At 36.7% G+C, this 19,897-nt stretch overlaps 1 protein-coding gene and 1 long non-coding RNA gene across 2 annotated transcripts in view; one reads left to right on the forward strand and one right to left on the reverse strand.

Moving 5' to 3' along the window:
- Positions 1–19,897, reverse strand: part of LOC131953352 (ATP-dependent RNA helicase DHX8) — a 108,681-nt gene that overhangs the window by 72,524 nt on the left and 16,260 nt on the right. The gene's annotated exons all lie outside the window — the stretch shown is intronic.
- On the forward strand, positions 420–7,938 carry LOC131953355 (uncharacterized). Its single transcript, XR_009388633.1, has 3 exons — positions 420–533; positions 4,460–4,530; positions 7,575–7,938. It is a non-coding gene; the product is annotated as an uncharacterized LOC131953355 (long non-coding RNA).

Consider the following 19,897-nt stretch of genomic DNA (forward strand, 5'->3'; position numbering starts at 1 on the left):
AACTCTGAACTTTAGAGTAGCAGCCATCCATTGTAAGACGTAAACGGAACTCGCTTTATTTTAATTATTTTTTAAAATCTCGTTTTTTATCTCTTCAAGTATTAGTATGTGTTCTTGTGTTTGTGTGTGTACGTGTGTATATATATATGTGTGTGTGAGTGTGTACGTGTGTGTATGTGAGTCTCTATGTATTGTTCTTGTGTGCGTACGTGCGTGTGTGTGTATGTATGTGTGTGTGTGTGTGTTCGTGTTGTTCTCGAACCTTCGCCAGTTCGAGACAAGTTTATGGAGATCTCAGCAGATTAGTGTGGCGGCGTAAGAAATCTTGTTGGGGTGGGGGTGGGGGGGTGTGGTGGAGTGATGGGGGGGGGGGGGAGATGATGTTGCCGTCATTTGTGACTTGATGGACCGGTGGCAGAAACCGACTCTCCCCCCTCCTATAAAACCCATTACACCAGAAGGGTGGAAGAACACATGCCCTTAAGACTCCAGGGTTTCTCTAAATACCGGAACATTCGTTACAGGCGCTTTTGGTGAGTTTTCATTTAATGGATTAGCTATGGGATTTTTTTATTTTCATGTTTGCATTAATTACGCGTAATTAAAATTTATTGGAACGTTGTTTTAAATAATGTGGTATTTCTAATGCCGTGGGTAAATGTCGAGGTTAGCCTAAAAAAATGGAAGTTGTCGTTAGTAGAGTTGGTGAGGTATATTTCTGAAAAAAATATAAAGTTAAAAATAAGATATTTGTGTTGGGCTATTAATCTAAAACAAAATGTTTACATTATTATGTATTATAGGCCTATTTTAAAATTAAAATTAGAAAACAAAAAGATAGCAAATTACATGAATATGAATTTCTTAAACATATTTATATATATATATATATATATGTATGTATATGTATATATATATATATATATATATATATATATATATATATATATATATATATATATATATATATATATATATATATATATATATATATATATATATATATATATATATATATATATACATATATATATATATATATATATATATATATATATATATATATATATATATATATATATATATATATATATATATATATGTATATGTATGTATATATATATATATATATATTTATATATATATATATTTATATATGTATATACATTTGTATATGTATGTCCATGTTTGTGTTTGTGTTTAAATTTACAACTAACAAAGAGGAACTTTAGACAAACCTAGTCGTGTTTATCAGCCTCATCTAAGCCTTCAGCTGGCCCCCCCTCCCCGCCCCCAAACAAGATGACCAGTGTGTTGAATACTTCACTCAGGTGTGGTCTAAGTCAGGCCCCTGTCCACCTCACTGCCCTGATGATGAATGGCTGACCCTACAGCTTGCCTGATCATAGTGTCTAAGAAATTAAACCTCATTTTTATTTCGTACATGTAGAGATATTTCACGCTTTCCTAAGTCTAAGGGTGTAGCTAAGCGTACATTGTAAACATCACTATTGAAATGATATGGAAATGTTGAGAATTTAAGCCACGTTGTATTATTTAAGGATTAATTAAATTACTAGATAAGTCATCTGTCATTGCTGTGCTTTTGCCATATAAATCCAAAAGATCATTTAATTAATGCTTCGCATTAATGTTTCTCACACACATATATATCATATATTGACTAATACTGAACGAACTTTTTGTGGTATCCCACCTGACATGGAAATGTTAAAAAAAATTACCCATCATTGCCAGGTTTTGGATAAATAAGCCTTTCAATGGCCAAAATAAAATTTACGTGAAAATACGAAGCATTAAGCTTATTTTCAGTTTTTATATTATAGCCCTGAATGTATAAAACTTAACGCTCCTGATGTCGCTGTTTAACGCCCTTGTTGTACATTGCCTTAATTCTAGTCTCTGCTCGTTACACTATATGGAGCAGTGAGAACGTATTAACTGTAAGATAGTTGAAAAATAGGTGTAAGATAGTTTTGAGATTTGTTACACAGTTGTTGCGATAATATAGTTATGAGATAGGTGTATGATAGTTGTAAGATAGTTGTGAGATAGGTGTAAGATAGTTGTGAGATAGTTGAAACACAGTTGTTATGATAAGGTAGTTGTGAGATAGTTGTAAGATAGTTGTAAGATAGTTGTAAGATAGTTGTGAGATAGTTGAAACACAGTTGTTATGATAAGGTAGTTGTGAGATAGTTGTGAGTTAGTTGTGAGATAAGTGTAAAGTAGTTAATAATTTAAATAAAACAAAGAAACACATCTACAGCCATCTACCAAGAACTTTTTTCTCCCTATGCAGTGAATTGGGACGGGGTTAAAAAGAGAGAGGTGAGGGGGGGGGGGTCGTCTTACGTATACAATAAATCATCAAGAAATGTCTTGCTTGTGAATGCATTTTTCGCCTACAGCGTAATATGATTTAAATTTTTAATTGTGAAAGGCAATTTCTTAAACAAAATTTAAAGTTAAACATGTTTTACTTTACGATGTATTTAATTTTATCACATGTATTTGCATATTTTTTTAAGAACGTGTCAGAATGCAGAAGTTCAGCCACAGATGTGCTTCAAGACACCTCAGCTATTTGTTGTCATTCCCCCACTCCCCTCTTTTACAGCGTATAACACCTTATTTGTTGATACACCCCACCTCTCCCTCATCTCCAGTCAAGACACCTCAAGTATATGTTGGCACACCCCTCACTCGTCCCCTCTTCTACAGTCTATAACACTTGAACTACTTGTTGATATACACCCAATTCTTCCCTCTTCTACAGCCTATAACACCTCATTATCTTTTAATACACCCCCATTCCTCCGTCATTTACAATCAAGACACCCTAACGATTAATACACCCCCCCCCCCACCTCTACAGTCAAAAATATCACAACACACCCCAACGATCTGGTGATACACCCCTTACCTCTTCCCTCTACAGCCAAATATACTACAGACCACAACTACTGCCAGTTAATGGAAACCCCACATTTGTTATTGAAAACACCCTATGTGGCGCTACCCCCCCCCCCCCAAGCTATATTACAACAAACCACACCATGAACCCATACTATATGGCTGTACATTTTCTTACCCCTCCCCTACCCAAAAAAAAAAACAACTATAAAACTCTCCCCTACCCACTTAATTCACAATGTTGATGTATACTCCCCTCCCCCCAATACAAAACCGCAAACCCCATGTCCTCTACATGTCCGCTACCCCCCCCCCCCTCCATCATCCAACCACCTAAATATTTCACAGTCTATGACATTCCCCTGACAGGCCTGTCTCCATGGACGATGTCAGCTCTCGTGAAATAATGCGACCCGAGATGTCCACGAGACATTCCCATGTCCATAGCACTGACATCTACACCCCCCTCCCTCCCTCCCCGTCCCCCCTGTACTCCAAAACGACATGTTTAATACCCCCTCAGATTTCATCGCGTCAACTAATAACGTTGTGTTTTTTGTGTCTGTTTCAAATGTATTTCTTACGAAACAAATTATACGGCTTAAAACTCGTTTAAAACGAATTACGTATGCAAATAATCGTGTTTCGTTTTTTTTATTATACCTTCCGCTGTTTTTAAGCAGTAAAAAATCTAGACTATGAGATAAATTATAAAGCGCAGAGGAATGTATCTTGGTGTTTGTTTATTATGTGAATAATTGTTTATTAAATGTTATATTGATATTTTGTTAATTCACGCAGTGGGTGTAACAACGTTTAATATGGGATGCTTAGTTAGTTTATAATCAATTAGTGGCAGATGAGGCTAGTTAGGTGGGGATAGAAACACATGTAGGTAAGATAACTCCGAAATCAAACAAAAGTGGAGCCCTTTAGAAAATAGGATTACCAACTCTGGTTTCTTTTTTGTAGCTCATGCGACACAGCTGGTGCCAAGTTGTCTAGGTTAAGCCTCTCTCTTGGATCCATCAGTAGAGTGTTCTTAACCAGAGTTTCTTCCAGGCATCTCTTCGGGGGGGCGAAGCCCCCCCCCGAAAATTTTTTACCGCCCCCTCGAACGAAATGAAATTCATATAATTTATATAGAAAATATATACTTTTAACAGTGTCCGCCCCCCCGAAGAAAGTTTACCGCCCCCCCGAAGATTTCAAGTGCCCCCCCGGAGAAAAAGTCTGGAAGAAACACTGTTCTTAACTTTCTGTCCAAGTTTTTGCATCTTGATTTTTATTTTTAAGGCATTATCATCTAATTTTCTATCAGACTATGGAGCCATTTATTGTATTAACTTATTTATCAAATACTTATGTTTTATGAAATGCTGACAGAGAAGCTTATTCAAGCCAGAAGTTAAAGTTGATTCGTCCTTCTGATTCGTGTATACTACGACTGATTGGAGTAATGTTTCTTGTGAACTCTGAACTCTGGTTAATTGTGGTCTAATCTGTGTTTTGTTGTTTTCAGATTTAAGAAAATGAACTCACACATCGTCTGCGTGGTTTTGGTGGTTGTTATCTCATTACACGCGTGTCTTGGTGAGTAACAAAAGGGCGGGGGTGTAGTTTGGTGGTGGGAGGGTGTAGTTTGGTGGTGGGAGGGTGTAGTTTGGTGGTGGGAGGGTGTAGTTTGGTGGTGATAGGGTGTAGTTTGGTGGTGGGAGGGTGTAGTTTGGTGGTGGGAGGGTGTAGTTTGGTGGTGGGAGTGTGTAATATGATAATGGGGGGGGGTATTTTGGTGGTGAGGGTGTAGTTTGGTGGTGGGAGGGTGTAGTTTGGTGGTGGGAGGGTGTAGTTTGGTGGTGGGAGGGTGTAGTTTGGTGGTGGGATGGTGTAGTTTGGTGGTGATAGGGTGTAGTTTGGTGGTGGGAGGGTGTAGTTTGGTGGTGATAGGGTGTAGTTTGGTGGTGGGAGGGTGTAGTTTGGTGGTGATAGGGTGTAGTTTGGTGGTGGGAGGGTGTAGTTTGGTGGTGGGAGGGTGTAGTTTGGTGGTGGGAGGGTGTAGTTTGGTGGTGATAGGGTGTAGTTTGGTGGTGGGAGGGTGTAGTTTGGTGGTGATAGGGTGTAGTTTGGTGGTGGGAGGGTGTAGTTTGGTGGTGGGAGGGTGTAGTTTGGTGGTGGGAGGGTGTAGTTTGGTGGTGGGAGGGTGTAGTTTGGTGGTGGGAGGGTGTAGTTTGGTGGTGGGAGGGTGTAGTTTGGTGGTGGGAGGGTGTAGTTTGGTGGTGGGAGGGTGTAGTTTGGTGGTGATAGGGTGTAGTTTGGTGGTGGGAGGGTGTAGTTTGGTGGTGATAGGGTGTAGTTTGGTGGTGGGAGGGTGTAGTTTGGTGGTGGGAGGGTGTAGTTTGGAGGTGGGAGGGTGTAGTTTGGTGGTGATAGGGTGTAGTTTGGTGGTGGGAGGGTGTAGTTTGGTGGTGGGAGGGTGTAGTTTGGTGGTAGGAGGGTGTAGTTTGGTGGTAGGAGGGTGTAGTTTGGTGGTGGGAGGGTGTAGTTTGGTGGTGGGAGGGTGTAGTTTGGTGGTGGGAGGGTGTAGTTTGGTGGTGGGAGGGTGTAGTTTGGTGGTGGGAGGGTGTAGTTTGGTGGTGATAGGGTGTAGTTTGGTGGTGGGAGGGTGTAGTTTGGTGGTGGGGGTGTAGTTTGGTGGTGGGAGGGTGTAGTATGATAATGGGGGGGGTATTTTGGTGGTGAGGGTGTAGTTTGGTGGTGGGAGGGTGTAGTTTGGTGGTGGGAGGGTGTAGTTTGGTGGTGGGAGGGTGTAGTTTGGTGGTGGGAGGGTGTAGTTTGGTGGTGGGAGGGTGTAGTTTGGTGGTGATAGGGTGTAGTTTGGTGGTGGGAGGGTGTAGTTTGGTGGTGATAGGGTGTAGTTTGGTGGTGGTGAGGGTGTAGTTTGGTGGTGGGAGGGTGTAGTTTGGTGGTGATAGGGTGTAGTTTGGTGGTGATAGGGTGTAGTTTGGTGGTGATAGGGTGTAGTTTGGTGGTGATAGGGTGTAGTTTGGTGGTGGGAGGGTGTAGTTTGGTGGTGGGAGGGTGTAGTTTGGTGGTGATAGGGTGTAGTTTGGTGGTGGGAGGGTGTAGTTTGGTGGTGGGAGGGTGTAGTTTGGTGGTAGGAGGGTGTAGTTTGGTGGTGGGAGGGTGTAGTTTGGTGGTGGGAGGGTGTAGTTTGGTGGTGATAGGGTGTAGTATGGTAATGGGGGGGGTATAGATAACATGGGTGTAGTCTGATGGTAGGGATTGTTGTCTGATGATAGAGATTGTAGTCTGATGGTGGTGATTGTAGTATGCTCGTGGTGATTATAGTCTGATGGTAGGGATTGTAGTCTGATGGTAGGGATTGTAGTCTGATGGTAGGGATTGTAGTCTGATGGTGGTGATTGTAGTATGCTCGTGGTGATTATAGTCTGATGGTAGGGATTGTAGTCTGATAGTAGGGATTGTAGTCTGATGGTAGGGATTGTAGTCTGATGGTGGTGATTGTAGTCTGATGGTGTGGGTGTAGTCTGGTGGTGTGGGTTTGGAGCTACCCTTACATGTGATTCCAAAAACAGATTTATTTATCCATTTACCGAGGGTATGTTGGAGATTGAGGGTTAAGTTAGGAAAAGGTTATAACTATCAGATATTTTTAAGAAAAATGTATTTTAAACCTAAGTTAAAAAATAAACACGTTGACACTAATCCAAGTTGCATGATACTTCTCTACATTCGACATGCGAATAGCATGCACATCAGGCAGGTAGGAAGCTTGAAATAAAAATAAAAAATCAGTTCAAATACGTGACTTGTCAATTTCTTTTAAGATTAAAGTCCTTCGTATAGGCATATATATATATATATATATATATATATATATATATATATATATATATATATATATATATATATATATATATATATATATAACCAATCTCAGCTATTTTTAGACCATAGAAGGCAAACTATCACACATTTTTTATTTTTGATAACCTTATATTTTTCTAAAATGTGTGCCATTTTCTAGTACTATTTGGACCACGGGAAAGGCAGGTAGTTAAAATTATCTGAAAACAGAAGAGTCAAAAAATAAAGATTGCGTGCCATTTTCTTTTTTTTTTTTGTACATTTAAAAAGAAGTTTTTACAAAATATTTCTAAACTACATCCACATTAAAAATGTGTTTTTCAAAACCTTTCTAAAATCATTATTGAGAGATTATTAAATAATCAAAACATTAATTTCACATTAAAAGTTATTTTACACATATTTTCAATGAAATGTTTCTTCAACAAAATCGTTACATTATTTTACTTTTTTTTTTAAAGTTATTTTACATATTTCTAAAATCATAAATGAAAAGTTACTCAACAAAATCTGTTTTAAAAAAACATTATCTCACACTTTTAAAAAGTTATTCAACAAATTCTTTAAAAAATTATTTCCCTTTAAAAAAATTATTTCCCTTTTTATTTAAAAAAATTATTTCCCTTTTTAAAAAGTTATTTCCCTTTTTATTTAAAAAATTATTTCCCTTTTAAAAAATTATTTCCCTTTTTAAAAAATCATTATTTCCCTTTAAAAAAAATATTTTACATATTTTTTCTCGTCTCCAGCGCAGTTCCCTGGAATGGGCCCCGGCACCGGCTCCCCCTCAGGTAACCCCATGCTCGGCAACCCCCTGATGGCGTACATGGCCTTCTCTGGCCTAGACCTCAACAAAATGCTCTACGCCTCCATGCTGTCCGGCCAGCTAGGCGGAGCAGGTGGGCTTGGAGCCGGCTTGGGAGGAATGGGCTTGTTTGGGCCAGCCCTTTTTTTCAACGCCATCAACTAACGAACGACAGCGGGTTGGTCTCTTTACGCCGCTCAAGAACATTTTGGTGACTTTAAGATGACTGAGCCGACGTTTAAAAAAAAGTCAGGAGATTGTACAGCTGGTTGTGTCTTTTCCTAAAATTTGATTTGTCACGGGAAAAACACGCTGTTTTTTTTGTTTTTTTTTTACATCTAACTTCTTCCTCTTTTTTTTTACTTTTATATAAAAATATTTATGTAGAAATTTGTAACATACATAATAAAAAATAATACATAAAATAACATGTCTTCTTTTACTTTAAAGCGTGATGAAACGTTTTTTTTTTTTTTTTTTTTTATATATATAATACTTTTATTTTCCAATTTAAAACAAGTACAAATACAATAACATTCCACGCCATTTGGTTGGATATTTACAATATAGTTACATTTGTGAAAAAGTACAGGTAATAAATAGCAGATTATGTAGATGGAATACAAAAGGTAATTTGAATTGAAAGGCAATTGCAGATTATGTAGATGGAATACAAAAGGTAATTTGAATTGAAAGGCAATTGCTTAAACAATGAAAAAAAAGGCTGGTTTGTTGCCTGTTTACCAACAGAAAGATAGATCCGTGGTGGGAACATAAAAAAATAATGCAATTTAAATTGCTAGCTGCTGTTCTCAATGTAGGGCTTGCCGTGAAGGGCCATTTGAATACATATTACAATTACAAAACTTTCGGAAAGTGGGAAACCAAGGTGTCAAAATGTTCATAAGAGTTACATGGATAAACAGAAATTTAAAAAAAAACATTCCAAAAACATTCCACACCGTTTTGGGTGGATATTTACAATATAGCTGCATTGGTGAAAGAGTACAGTAAATAAATAGCAAAATATGTAAATGGAATACAAAAGGTACATTGAATTGAAAGACCATTGCTTCAACAATGAAAAATGGTTGGTTTGTAACTTATTTGCCAACAAAATGATAGGTCCGTGGTGGTAACATCAATAAATAAAGCAATTTAATTACTAGCTGCTGTTCGCAGTATAGGGCTTGCCGTGAAGGGCAATGTAAATACATAATACAATAACATGGCAACAACAACTCCAAGCTGTCAGCATGTGCCTAGAGGTTACATTGATATGCAAATTTAAAGGGAAGGAAACATCGTGGGGCGGGGAGGTGTATGTGAGGGGTGAGGGTTGGTTGGGAAAGGCTGACCAGGCAGCGGGATCATTGATGCGTTACATCAAAATGTTCATAAGAGTTACATGGATAAACAGAATTTAAAAAAACATTTCCAAAAACATTCCACACCATTTGGGTGGATATTTACAATATAGCTGCATTGGTGAAAGAGTACAGTAAATAAATAGCAAAATATGTAAATGGAATACAAAAGGTATATTGAATTGAAAGACCATTGCTTCAACAATGAAAAAAGGTTGGTTTGTAACTTATTTGCCGACAAAATGATAGGTCCGTGGTGGTAACATCAATAAATAAAGCAATTTAATTACTAGCTGCTGTTCGCAGTATAGGGCTTGCCGTGAAGGGCAATGTAAATACATAATACAATAACATGGCAACAACAACTCCAAGCTGTCAACATGTGCCTAGAGGTTACATTGATATGCAAATTTAAAGGGAAGGAAACATCGTGGGGCGGGGAGGTGTATGTGAGGGGTGAGGGTTGGTTGAGAAGGCTGACCAGGCAGCGGGATCATTGATGCGTTACATAGCTAGTGAGGGTGAGGGACGGATCTCAATGACAGTATATAAAAAAAAAAAAAAAAAAAAAAAAAAAAAAAAAAATTCAATTTAAAGTTCCCTAACAAACACAGTATGCCTAAGAGTTACATGAATAAACTAGATTTAAGGGGAGAAAGTTGATGGGGCGGGGAGGTAGAGGCGAAGGTAAAGGTTGGTTGGGTAAAATAGGCTAGGCAGCAAGATCATTGTTGCGTGACATGAACGCTGAAGGTAAGGGGCGGGTCGCGGTGGTTGACGGGGCATTGAGTGTGTGAGTTTAAGGCGAGCCAGGCGTAAGAGACTGTGTTGTGTGTGAACTGACTACTGGGGTGTTACTATTTATAGTTTGTGTGTTGATGTGCTATATTTGTCCAGTCGTCTGCTAAAAATTAAATCTAAAATCTGTCCCGTAAACTGTGAATTTTCGAATTTAGCTCTGTTTCTACTAGTCCATATGGTTTGTCTATAAATAGCTACAGTCCTTGCTTTGTCTTCTAAGTCTGTCCGGTCTTTTTGCTTAGGTAGTTTGTTTAGCGTTATAGCTATATCGACATTGAATGTGTCTTTTTTACTAGTTATTTTGGCCCTAAGGTTGTTTTTCATTGTCTGTATGGTGGGGCATTCTAAAAAGATGTGTGTTTCTGTTTCTATTGTGTTTTGTCTGCATAGTGGGCAGTAGGCGGTTTGATTTTGGCCTATCGGTGTTGTATTGTAGATTAGTCTGTATGTTATTTCCCTAGCTTTAGGTGTAATGTTTTTCAGGTGTAGGTTCCGAAAAGTGTCTGTTGTATCTGTTAGGGCGAATTTGGAACACCATTTGATTCGATTAAAAAGGGGGGTTGATAGTTTTTGTACTAATTTTTGGTAGATATTTTGGGATTTGTTGTGTATGAGTTTTTCATTGTTTTTAAGTGATTGTAAACATTCTTTGTAAAAGGCGCTAACTTCTTGACCAAAAAAGTGGGGTGATTTGTTGTTTAGTTTTGTGAGTTTATTGAGCTGAATGCCTATGTAGTAGTGTGCTAGTGGGTGAAAGTGTGGTTGTGCAATTATTCTTCCGATATGTGTTATTCTAAATGTGTTAATTTTTGTTTGAATGTCGTGTAGGTTGATTCCCCCTTTATGTTTGTTTTGAACCAGCGTATTATGACTAATGTTTCTAATAGTGCCTTGGAATATGTACTCTCTAATGAGTATGTTAATGGTTTTGATTATTTTTTTTGAGATTGTTTTTGCTGTGGCTATATAAATAATTTTGGGGATGATGTACCGGTTGATAATAGCTGACCTAGCAAAAATTGTTGTTGTGCTAAATTTATAAAGTGCTAAGGTGTTTTTGATTTTTTTGGTCATTTCATTCCATTCTTCTTCATTTGTGTCTTGTGGGTTATTATGGTGGGTTATTCCGTAAAGTTTCAATTTGTTAGTCCCCGTCAGGTTTTGTGGGTAGTTTTCTTTGTTCGTCCAGCGTCCAAACCCCAAAATTTTAGTTTTCGTAAGGTTAATTTTTGTCCCACTAGCAGGTCCGAAATCGAGGAAAAGGTCGATTATTTGTGTGATGGATTTTTCCGATTGTATGGTGAAAGCTGTGTCGTCAGCATATGCTAAGATTTTTTTATTTGTCAGATTTGGTAAGTCTATGCCTCGGATTTCTCTGGTGAGCCTGATGCATTCTAGGAGCGGTTCTAGTGTTAATATGTATAAGATAGGAGATAAAGGACACCCTTGTCTGACGGATCTATTGATAGGAAAGGGTTTGGTGATGTTGTTATTTATTAAAAGTTGACTTTGAGCGTTATGATAGATTATTTTGATCCATTTATAAAAATATGTTCCTAAATTGTTAGCTTCTAGAATTTTGAAAAGGTATGAATGTGCTACTCTGTCGAAAGCCTTTTCTTGGTCAAGGCTAAGTATGGCTGCTTGTATATTTTTTTCCTGTGTGTATTGAATGATATCTCTAATTAGGTGATTGTGGTTTTGAATGTTCCTACCGGCAATATTACATTGTTGATCTAGATGAATGAGCTTGTGGAGATGTGGTTCTAATTTAGATACTAAAATTTTTGTTAGGATTTTGTAGTCTGTGTTTAAAAGAGAGATCGGCCTATAGTTTTGTGTTTGTTTGGGGTCGGTTTTAGGTTTGCGTATTAGCGTTATGTAAGATCTGTTAAAATTTTCATGGCATTGTTCTAGCAAAAACATTTCTCTGTAGGTGTCTAGGAGAAGGGGGGTTAAGTCGGATGAAAAGGTTTTGAAAAATTCGCTGGTTAGCCCGTCGGGTCCTGGCGACTTATTTATATTTAGTTTTAGAATGGCTTTAGTGATGTCATCTTTCTGGAGGGGGGTGTTGATGCGATTTTTGTCGTCGTCATTTAGAGGTTTAGTGAATTTTAAGTATTTGTCCTGTTTGTCGTTGTCTGTCGTTTCCAGTTGGTAAAGTCTTGTGTAGTAATCAGTAAACACTGCTTGTATTTTTTCAGGGTCAGTCGTTACCTGGTCGTTGTGGTCTATAAGGTGTGTGATTTGTTTTGACTTTTGAATGCTTTGTTCTAAAATTAGAGTGTGATGCGTGGGATCTTCGGAGCCTATTTTTCCTATCCTACTCCTAATTAGTGCTCCTTTGAATTTGTGTTCTTGTATTTCTGTAAGTTCCCGCTCTAATGTGTCTATTTGTTCTTTATTGTTGTCATTTCCCCGTAATAGGCTAAGTTTTCTTTGGATGATAGATTCTATATGTGTCCTGGCGCTATTAATACTGCTTGCAATTTGGATTGATGTTTGTTTAATATCCCCTTTTAGATTATTCCAATGCTCTATTTTGTAAGTGTTAGGTGCAGACTGTGTATAAAACTGAATTAGATTTTTAATTGTTCTGATGTATCTTTCATCTAACAGTAGAGAGTTGTTAAGCTTCCAATAAGTGCTTCTTTTCTTTTTGTTATAAGTTAGTTCTTCGTTAAGGGTTGTCAAGACTGCTGTGTGGTCGCTGAATTGTAGGGTTTGTGGCAGGTGTTCTACTCTGTTGATTTTTGTATCTGTCTGGACGTAGATTCGGTCGAGTCTGTATTTGTTTGCTGGAGCTTTGGATGCATGTGTTATTTGGATGTCGTGTGGGTGAAGCGTTCGGAACGTGTCGACTAATTTAAAGAGTGCTTTAATCTCGGTGAATATGTCTATGTAGAGTTTGTCACCAGCCAAACGTTTTCGTATGCTGTCGTCTGGACCTATTATGTCGAGTTTATCCTCAACAAAATTGAAATCTCCGGCTAGGATAATTTTATGATCTTTGTATTTATTTATCAATAGTTTATGTAGTTTATGATAAAAATGTCTGTCGTTTTGTCTATGCGGTCCGTGTACATTTACAATACTAGTTTTTGTCCCATGTCCGTCAAAGGTTGCTATCGCTAATTTGCCGTCCGCGTCAGAGTAAGTGTCTATTATGTTGTGCCTATTGGATGTGTTGAGTATAGACGCTCCACTGCCAATGGAGCGTGAACTGTAGCTGTGGTGTGCTTGTGTTAGGCCTAAGCTGTGTGTGAATTTGTTTGCTGTGTATGCGTTTTTAAAGTTTGTCTCTTGTAATAAGAGAAAATCGGGTTTATGTTTGTGAATTAGGTGTCTGATGTGTTTGTCTTTGTGATGTGTGCTTTGTATGTTAAGGGTTATTAGTGTGATTTGGGTACTTACGTTATTTGTTGTATTATTTGTTTCTCTTAAGTCTGGCTCGACCTAGTTTGCTTGGGGATGCGCTGAGGAGGTGTGTTTTTTTTCTTTTACTGGATACTTTAACTCTGCCTTTGTAGAGAGGGTCTTCTTGGGGTGGGACGGAGGGACTCCGGATTGGTTGAGTTTCTTTGGTGTGCTCTGAGGTTTCTTTTTGTTTGTATTTTTTTTTCCTTTCGGTCAGTTCTTTTCTTGAAATGATTGTTGTCCATTGTTGGTCTGTTCCGATGTTTTCTCTGGATTCACTGGGGTCAGGCTCGCTGTCTGGGTTGCTGTCTGAGTCGTCGTCGTCTGAAGTTCTTGTAGATTCAATGACAAGGTGATGGTTGCCATCTTCGTCCACTTGTATGCTGTCACGATTTCTTACGAATGGGCTTTTACAAGCCAAGGGTCCGTGTAGAGTAGTGTTGCACAGTCTGCAGACTGTTTTCCTTCCATTCAACTGGAGAAGTAATTGGTGGGTTTCCCCACCAATTTCCACATCCAGGTAGTGGGGGAGATCTTCTAGTGGAGCGTTGGGGAGGAAATCTATGGCCCACTTATCGCCTTTCCCCATTCGGAGTGTTGTGACATTTGTTTCCGCTTCGGCCAATGTTTTCACTATCTGATTTATTGTGCTTTCAGTGATAGTGGGGGGCACCCATTTAATATGGCCCCTTTGCCCATTCTTTTCGGCGTGAAGTAAGATTAGACTTTTGCAGTAGTCAGAATGTTCGAGGAGCTCGTACATGTGCAAAGAATTGTAGAGCTCCTCGGACTTGAGGGTTATATACCACTCCGTAGGCTTCCCTAAGTTATAAACGTTTACAAACATGCTTCTGCTGATGTTTAACTCATATGAAATCAAATCTTCCAGTATTATTTCATCAATTTTGCGTTCAGTCTTCCCTCTTAAAATTGCCTTGAGGGTATTTTTGGGGTGCCGGCCAGGGGCGACCCCAGGAATTGATATTTTCTTTATGAGGTTGTTTCTAATCAATTGTGGATTACTCACGTTTTCGCTCTGGTTTGATTGTACATCGGATTGTCTTTCTTTTGTTTTGTCGGCCATCTGCCATGCAGATTGAATGATTTTTTCCACTTCTGGAGAATCCATAGCGAGAAGAAATACAGCGACTAACAGCGATACGGCTGCAGGCGATGAATGGCGGTATCTCAACTGGATGATAGTCAGTTTAAGAAATGTGGCAGCCCAGCGCTGCTGGTCCTTTTATGAAACGAATGTATCTAATATATAAAGCTCAGTTCTGTATGTAAAATATATGTTTGTCGTTGGTCTTCGATGGATTTAAGTGTTAGATAATTAAAGTCCTTATGGTCTACATTTATGAGTTAAAAAATTAATATTGAAAGTTTTGGGAAATAATTTTCATTTATCAAGCTGAAAGTAATAATTTTCGGCATGTATATTAAACACAAGTTTTAAAAAAATATCATCTTTTACAACAATTCTAATTATGTCTTTATTTAGTCCTATAGGACTTACTTCCCTTTGATAAATTAGGAAAACACAATTACTTCCCTTTATAAAACCATTGCATTTTGTGGAAAAGAATTTACTTTTTAATTACTTTGTTTTGGTGTTGGGAAAAAAATAATTACATAATTAGCGGGGATTGATCAAGTGCAAATGTTGTAGGTATTTTACGGATAAGCTTGGAGTATTATAATTGTTCATCAAATTGAAACAGGCGCGTTCGTTTAAGTAAGTGCAAAAGACTGTGAATAAGTTGGGGTACTATAGTCGTTCATTAAGCTAAAACAGGTGATTCCGCCCCGGGCGTTTATGTTCGCGTTAGTGTTTTCTTTGTGTTTAGCTGGGTTTGCGTTAGTGGTTGCGTTTTGATTTGGTTCGTTTTTGTTCTTTCTTTTTTCGTTTTTGTTTGTGTTTTTTTGTTTGGGTTTGTATTTGTGTTTTTGGTTGGTTTTGCGTTTGGATTTGGTTTGTTTTCGTTTGCTTTTTCGTTGTTTTTTTGTGTTGGTATTGGTGTTTGTGGTTGTGGTTGGGTATGTTGTTAGGTTTTTGTTTTCGTTTGTATTTGTAATTGTGTTAGCGTTATGTTTGCGTTTTGTTGTTTTGGTTTAGGTTGGTTGTGGTTTGGGTGGGCAATGCCGGGTTTATGATGATTACTAAACACACAGGTAATGGTCTTTAACAGAAAGGTTTTTCACAGAAGCCAGAGCAGGGCCTGGCCGGGACGGCTAGTAAGTAAATATAATTTGTTAAATAGAAGTATTGTTTATTGCATTAATTGTGGCCAAACACTGAGTTATATTCAGTTTGCAGAGTTTTTTTAGGGAATTTTAGGCTTCTCACTGGAGTAAAAAAAAATCTGGCAAAAACCATGACAGGATGGAATAATTTCGAGAAATAGCTCCTCACAAATAGTTCAGTTTATGAAAAGCAGCTATTTAATTATCTCCTTAATTAAAGCAAAATAGTATATTTGGTGACTCCCTTTATTTTTTTTATTAAAAAAAAAAGGGCTATTAATTATTGGTTTTGGGCTTTACATTAGGACACTAATTCATTTTCTTCGTCCTTGCCTTTCCAAGACACAACTACCAATATTTATATTTTCTGCTAAATTCTGCAAAAGAACAGTAGTTTTGAAGTTTTCAAATCAGATGTTTATTTATGAAAGCATTTTCAGTATTTTCAATGGCAAATCCATTTTTTTGAGGATTTTAAAGAACATCTGTCAGGGTTTTCTAATTTAATGCAGAAAATGTCATTTAAGTTCTCAGGCCTACAATGACGAACCTTAGAACTGGAAGGGGTAAAATTGAGAAAACATATAAGGACAGTACAGGTATGAAAGGGTTAAACTGACGCTCCCTTAAAAATGCTATGTACTTGTAAGCTTGTAACAAAAAAACAGCAATTCAAAGTCTCCAAACAGAATTAATTTTGACACTGAAGTATACTAAGCTTGTCAAGTAACAGAACAGTGTATGTGGTACGTCATTCACGTGGATGCCAAGTGATCCAGAAGATATCCATATGCACTAGCTGTTGTATCTTTTCGTTTTCAAAATGGTTTGAAATGTGCATGTACATATGCGTGTGTAGCTACCGCTGAAGTTATGTAAAAACAGATAAATGAGTAATGTATGTATTTGGGAAAAATGTGTGTATGAATCTGTGTACTATCTCAGTATCTGTCCTTGTGTGTAAGTTTACGTGTTGGGTTTATATATATATATATATATATATATATATATATATATATATATATATATATATATATATATATATATATATATATATATATATATATATATATATATATATATATATATATATATACACGCACACACAAACACACACACACACACACACACACATATATATATATATATATATATATATATATATATATATATATATATATATATATATATATATATATATATATATATATATATATATATATATATATATATATATATATATATATATACATATATATAGGAATGTATATAGAAATAGGCCTATACATATAGGCCTGTATATATATATATATATATATATATATATATATATATATATATATATATATATATATATATATATATATATATATATATATATATATATATATATATATATATATATATGTGTGTGTGTGTGTGTAGGTGTGTGCAGATTGGTGCTTGAGTAGTTTGTAAATTTGTTTGTGTATGTGTTATCTCCCCCCCCCCCAGCTAACAGTACCCACGTCGTGTTGTCCAGGATTCATGCAACAACAAGTGACATCCTAGTTGTTGTTTACATTTAAATCGTGTCCAGGAAACAACGACACGAATTCTGCTTTAAGCCTCGATGTGGTTACATTCATTTAAACGCAACACACTTGTACATATTTTATATATATATATATATATATATATATATATATATATATATATATATATATATATATATATATATATATATGTATATATACATAAATAACGGCATAAATAACGCTTGTGATGACAAAGCAATACATAACAATGGTATTTAGTAGGCCTACTAAATATTCAAAACAAAAAAAACTCATAATAATCGGATAAACTAATAGTGTTTTTATTGATTGAGGTGGTTGTTATCTATATCAATTATTCTTTGTTAAAAATTTATAAGATTTAAAATAGATGGTTACAGACAAAAAAGAAATACTAATTAGCAAAACGTTGGATGGTCTAAAAACAACACGTTAAGTTCCCTTTTCGAACTTGACGGTCCGTGTGGTAAGTGAAGTAGAGTTCACCTGTTTCTCTGACCTCGGCTTATAAAGGTATAGTGTGGTCAGTACTATGACCTCGTTGATTGGCCGGTCTTCACAAAACCTACACAGCTTTTATTACATACCCAACATAGTTTGGAGGAATGTACACTTGGTCTTACAAACTTTGTACTGTTGTTGTGAATGTCTAATCTAAGGCACAACTGCTTTATAAAGGCAAGTCTATACTCACTATTAGTACTGAAAGGTCAATCTTAATATTTAATAACCTTTCATCAGCCAAATTATTTTACCTTCAGATGACACTATTTATGTACTATAAAGGGAAGTAACCTAAAAAGTCAGGATTTCCTTCAATTTCGCAGTTACGGAACTTTGTAAATAAAACTATTCCTGAAAATTGAGATTTTAAAAATAATACGTTAAATAAAGTAATAATATTTATAATATTTAATTTAAAAAAACAACAACACTTAAATATCTATATTGGTATCTTTTTTATACAAGCATCCAATACTCTACATAAAAGTTTCAAGGGACATCACTGCTATTTAAAACATGGTCATTATTTCTACTTTAGACAGGACGGCCTACTACATATTACCATCAAATGAGTTTTATTCATATATATATATATATATATATATATATATATATATATATATATATATATATATATATATATATATGCTACATTATATCAACATGGGTTATAATATAACTAATACATCACAACAAGACAGCTAGTTAAGCTCACACAAACAACTGTCACAAACGCCTTCATGATATACGAGCACTTGATTCAGCAACACATTGTTACAAAAAAAAACACCACAGCGGTGTTTGTCTATACCCATACGTTATAAAATGCATTGTCCAACACGTCTTTTTAAATTCATGTTTCAGTTACCTTTCGATGAATTTCCTTAAGTCATCACCGAGTCTACCCTCTCATTTACCCTTTCGTCAATTAGAAATCAGTAAACATTGCAAGCAGTCTTCTCCAGTGTTTCTTTCAGACTTTTTACTCGTGAGGTAGGGGAGGGGGCACTTAAAACTTTCGGGGAGGGGCGCGGACTAAATTTTCAAGGGGGGGGGGGGGTTGGAGAAGAAGTATATATTTTCTATATAAATTCCATTTCGTTCTGTGGTTGAGGGGGGTTAGACGTCTTTCACCCCCCCCCCCTTCCCCCGAAGAGATGCCTGGGAGAAAGAGTGGTCGTCTCTGAGCCGTGAGCATAACAAACCAAAGCACTTGTAACCACAATAGTCTTTAACACAGCTGCCGAATAAAACGTGCTGTATATACATATATATATATATATATATATATATATATATATATATATATATATATATATATATATATATATATATATATATATATATATATATATATATATATATATATATATATATTTATATAATATGATGTAGTGGTAAACATGCTTTATTATAGAATAGAGGTCAGCATTATCATTTTTTATCAACCACTTTTACCAACATTACGACACTCAGACATTCCATGAAAAAAAAACCTAGCCCTACCATCCTTACCCCACCCCCACCTTTTAAATTGACCCTGCAACAACATCACACACCTCATCCATCATGCTGTTTAGGCCTACACTATCTGCATACACTCAAAATAAAGTGTTGCGTCATGGGAAAGTTTAAAATTAAATTAATTCGTCTTTACACCTGGCGCTTGAGATCATTTAAATTTACAATAGAACAACGCAGTAGCTATAATGGGCACATATTCGTGACGGGAGAGTCTACAAAGGTATTCACCAGATATAATTAGACTCGATAGGTATAGATAGAGACGGGTGTTCAACATAGAAACAGGTACTCAACAGTCATAGGAAGAGACACGTTTATTCACTAGTTATAAGTAGACACAGGGACATAGGTAGACACAGGTACCCAACTGTTATATGTAGACACAGGTACCCAACTGTTATAGGTAGATACAGGTACCCAACTGTTATAGACACAGGTACCCAACTGTTATAGGTAGACACAGGTACCCAACTGTTATAGGTAGACACAGGTACCCAACTGTTATAGGTAGACACAGGTACCCAACTGTTATAGGTAGACACAGGTACCCAACTGTTATAGGTAGACACAGGTACCCAACTGTTATAGACACAGGTACCCAAATGTAATAGGTAGACACAGGTACCCAACTGTTATAGGTAGACACAGGTACCCAACTGCTATAGGTAGACACAGGTATCCAACTGTTATAGGTTGACACAGGTACCCAACTGTTATAGACACAGGTACCCAACTGTTATAGGTAGACACAGGTACCCAACTGTTATAGACACAGGTACCCAACTGTTATAGACACAGGTACCCAACTGTTATAGACACAGGTACCCAACTGTTATAGGTAGACACAGGTA

Source organism: Physella acuta, unplaced genomic scaffold (assembly GCF_028476545.2).
Source record: "Physella acuta isolate Inbredline_101_S28 unplaced genomic scaffold, ASM2847654v3 ptg000917l, whole genome shotgun sequence".
NCBI lineage: Eukaryota > Metazoa > Mollusca > Gastropoda > Physidae > Physella > Physella acuta.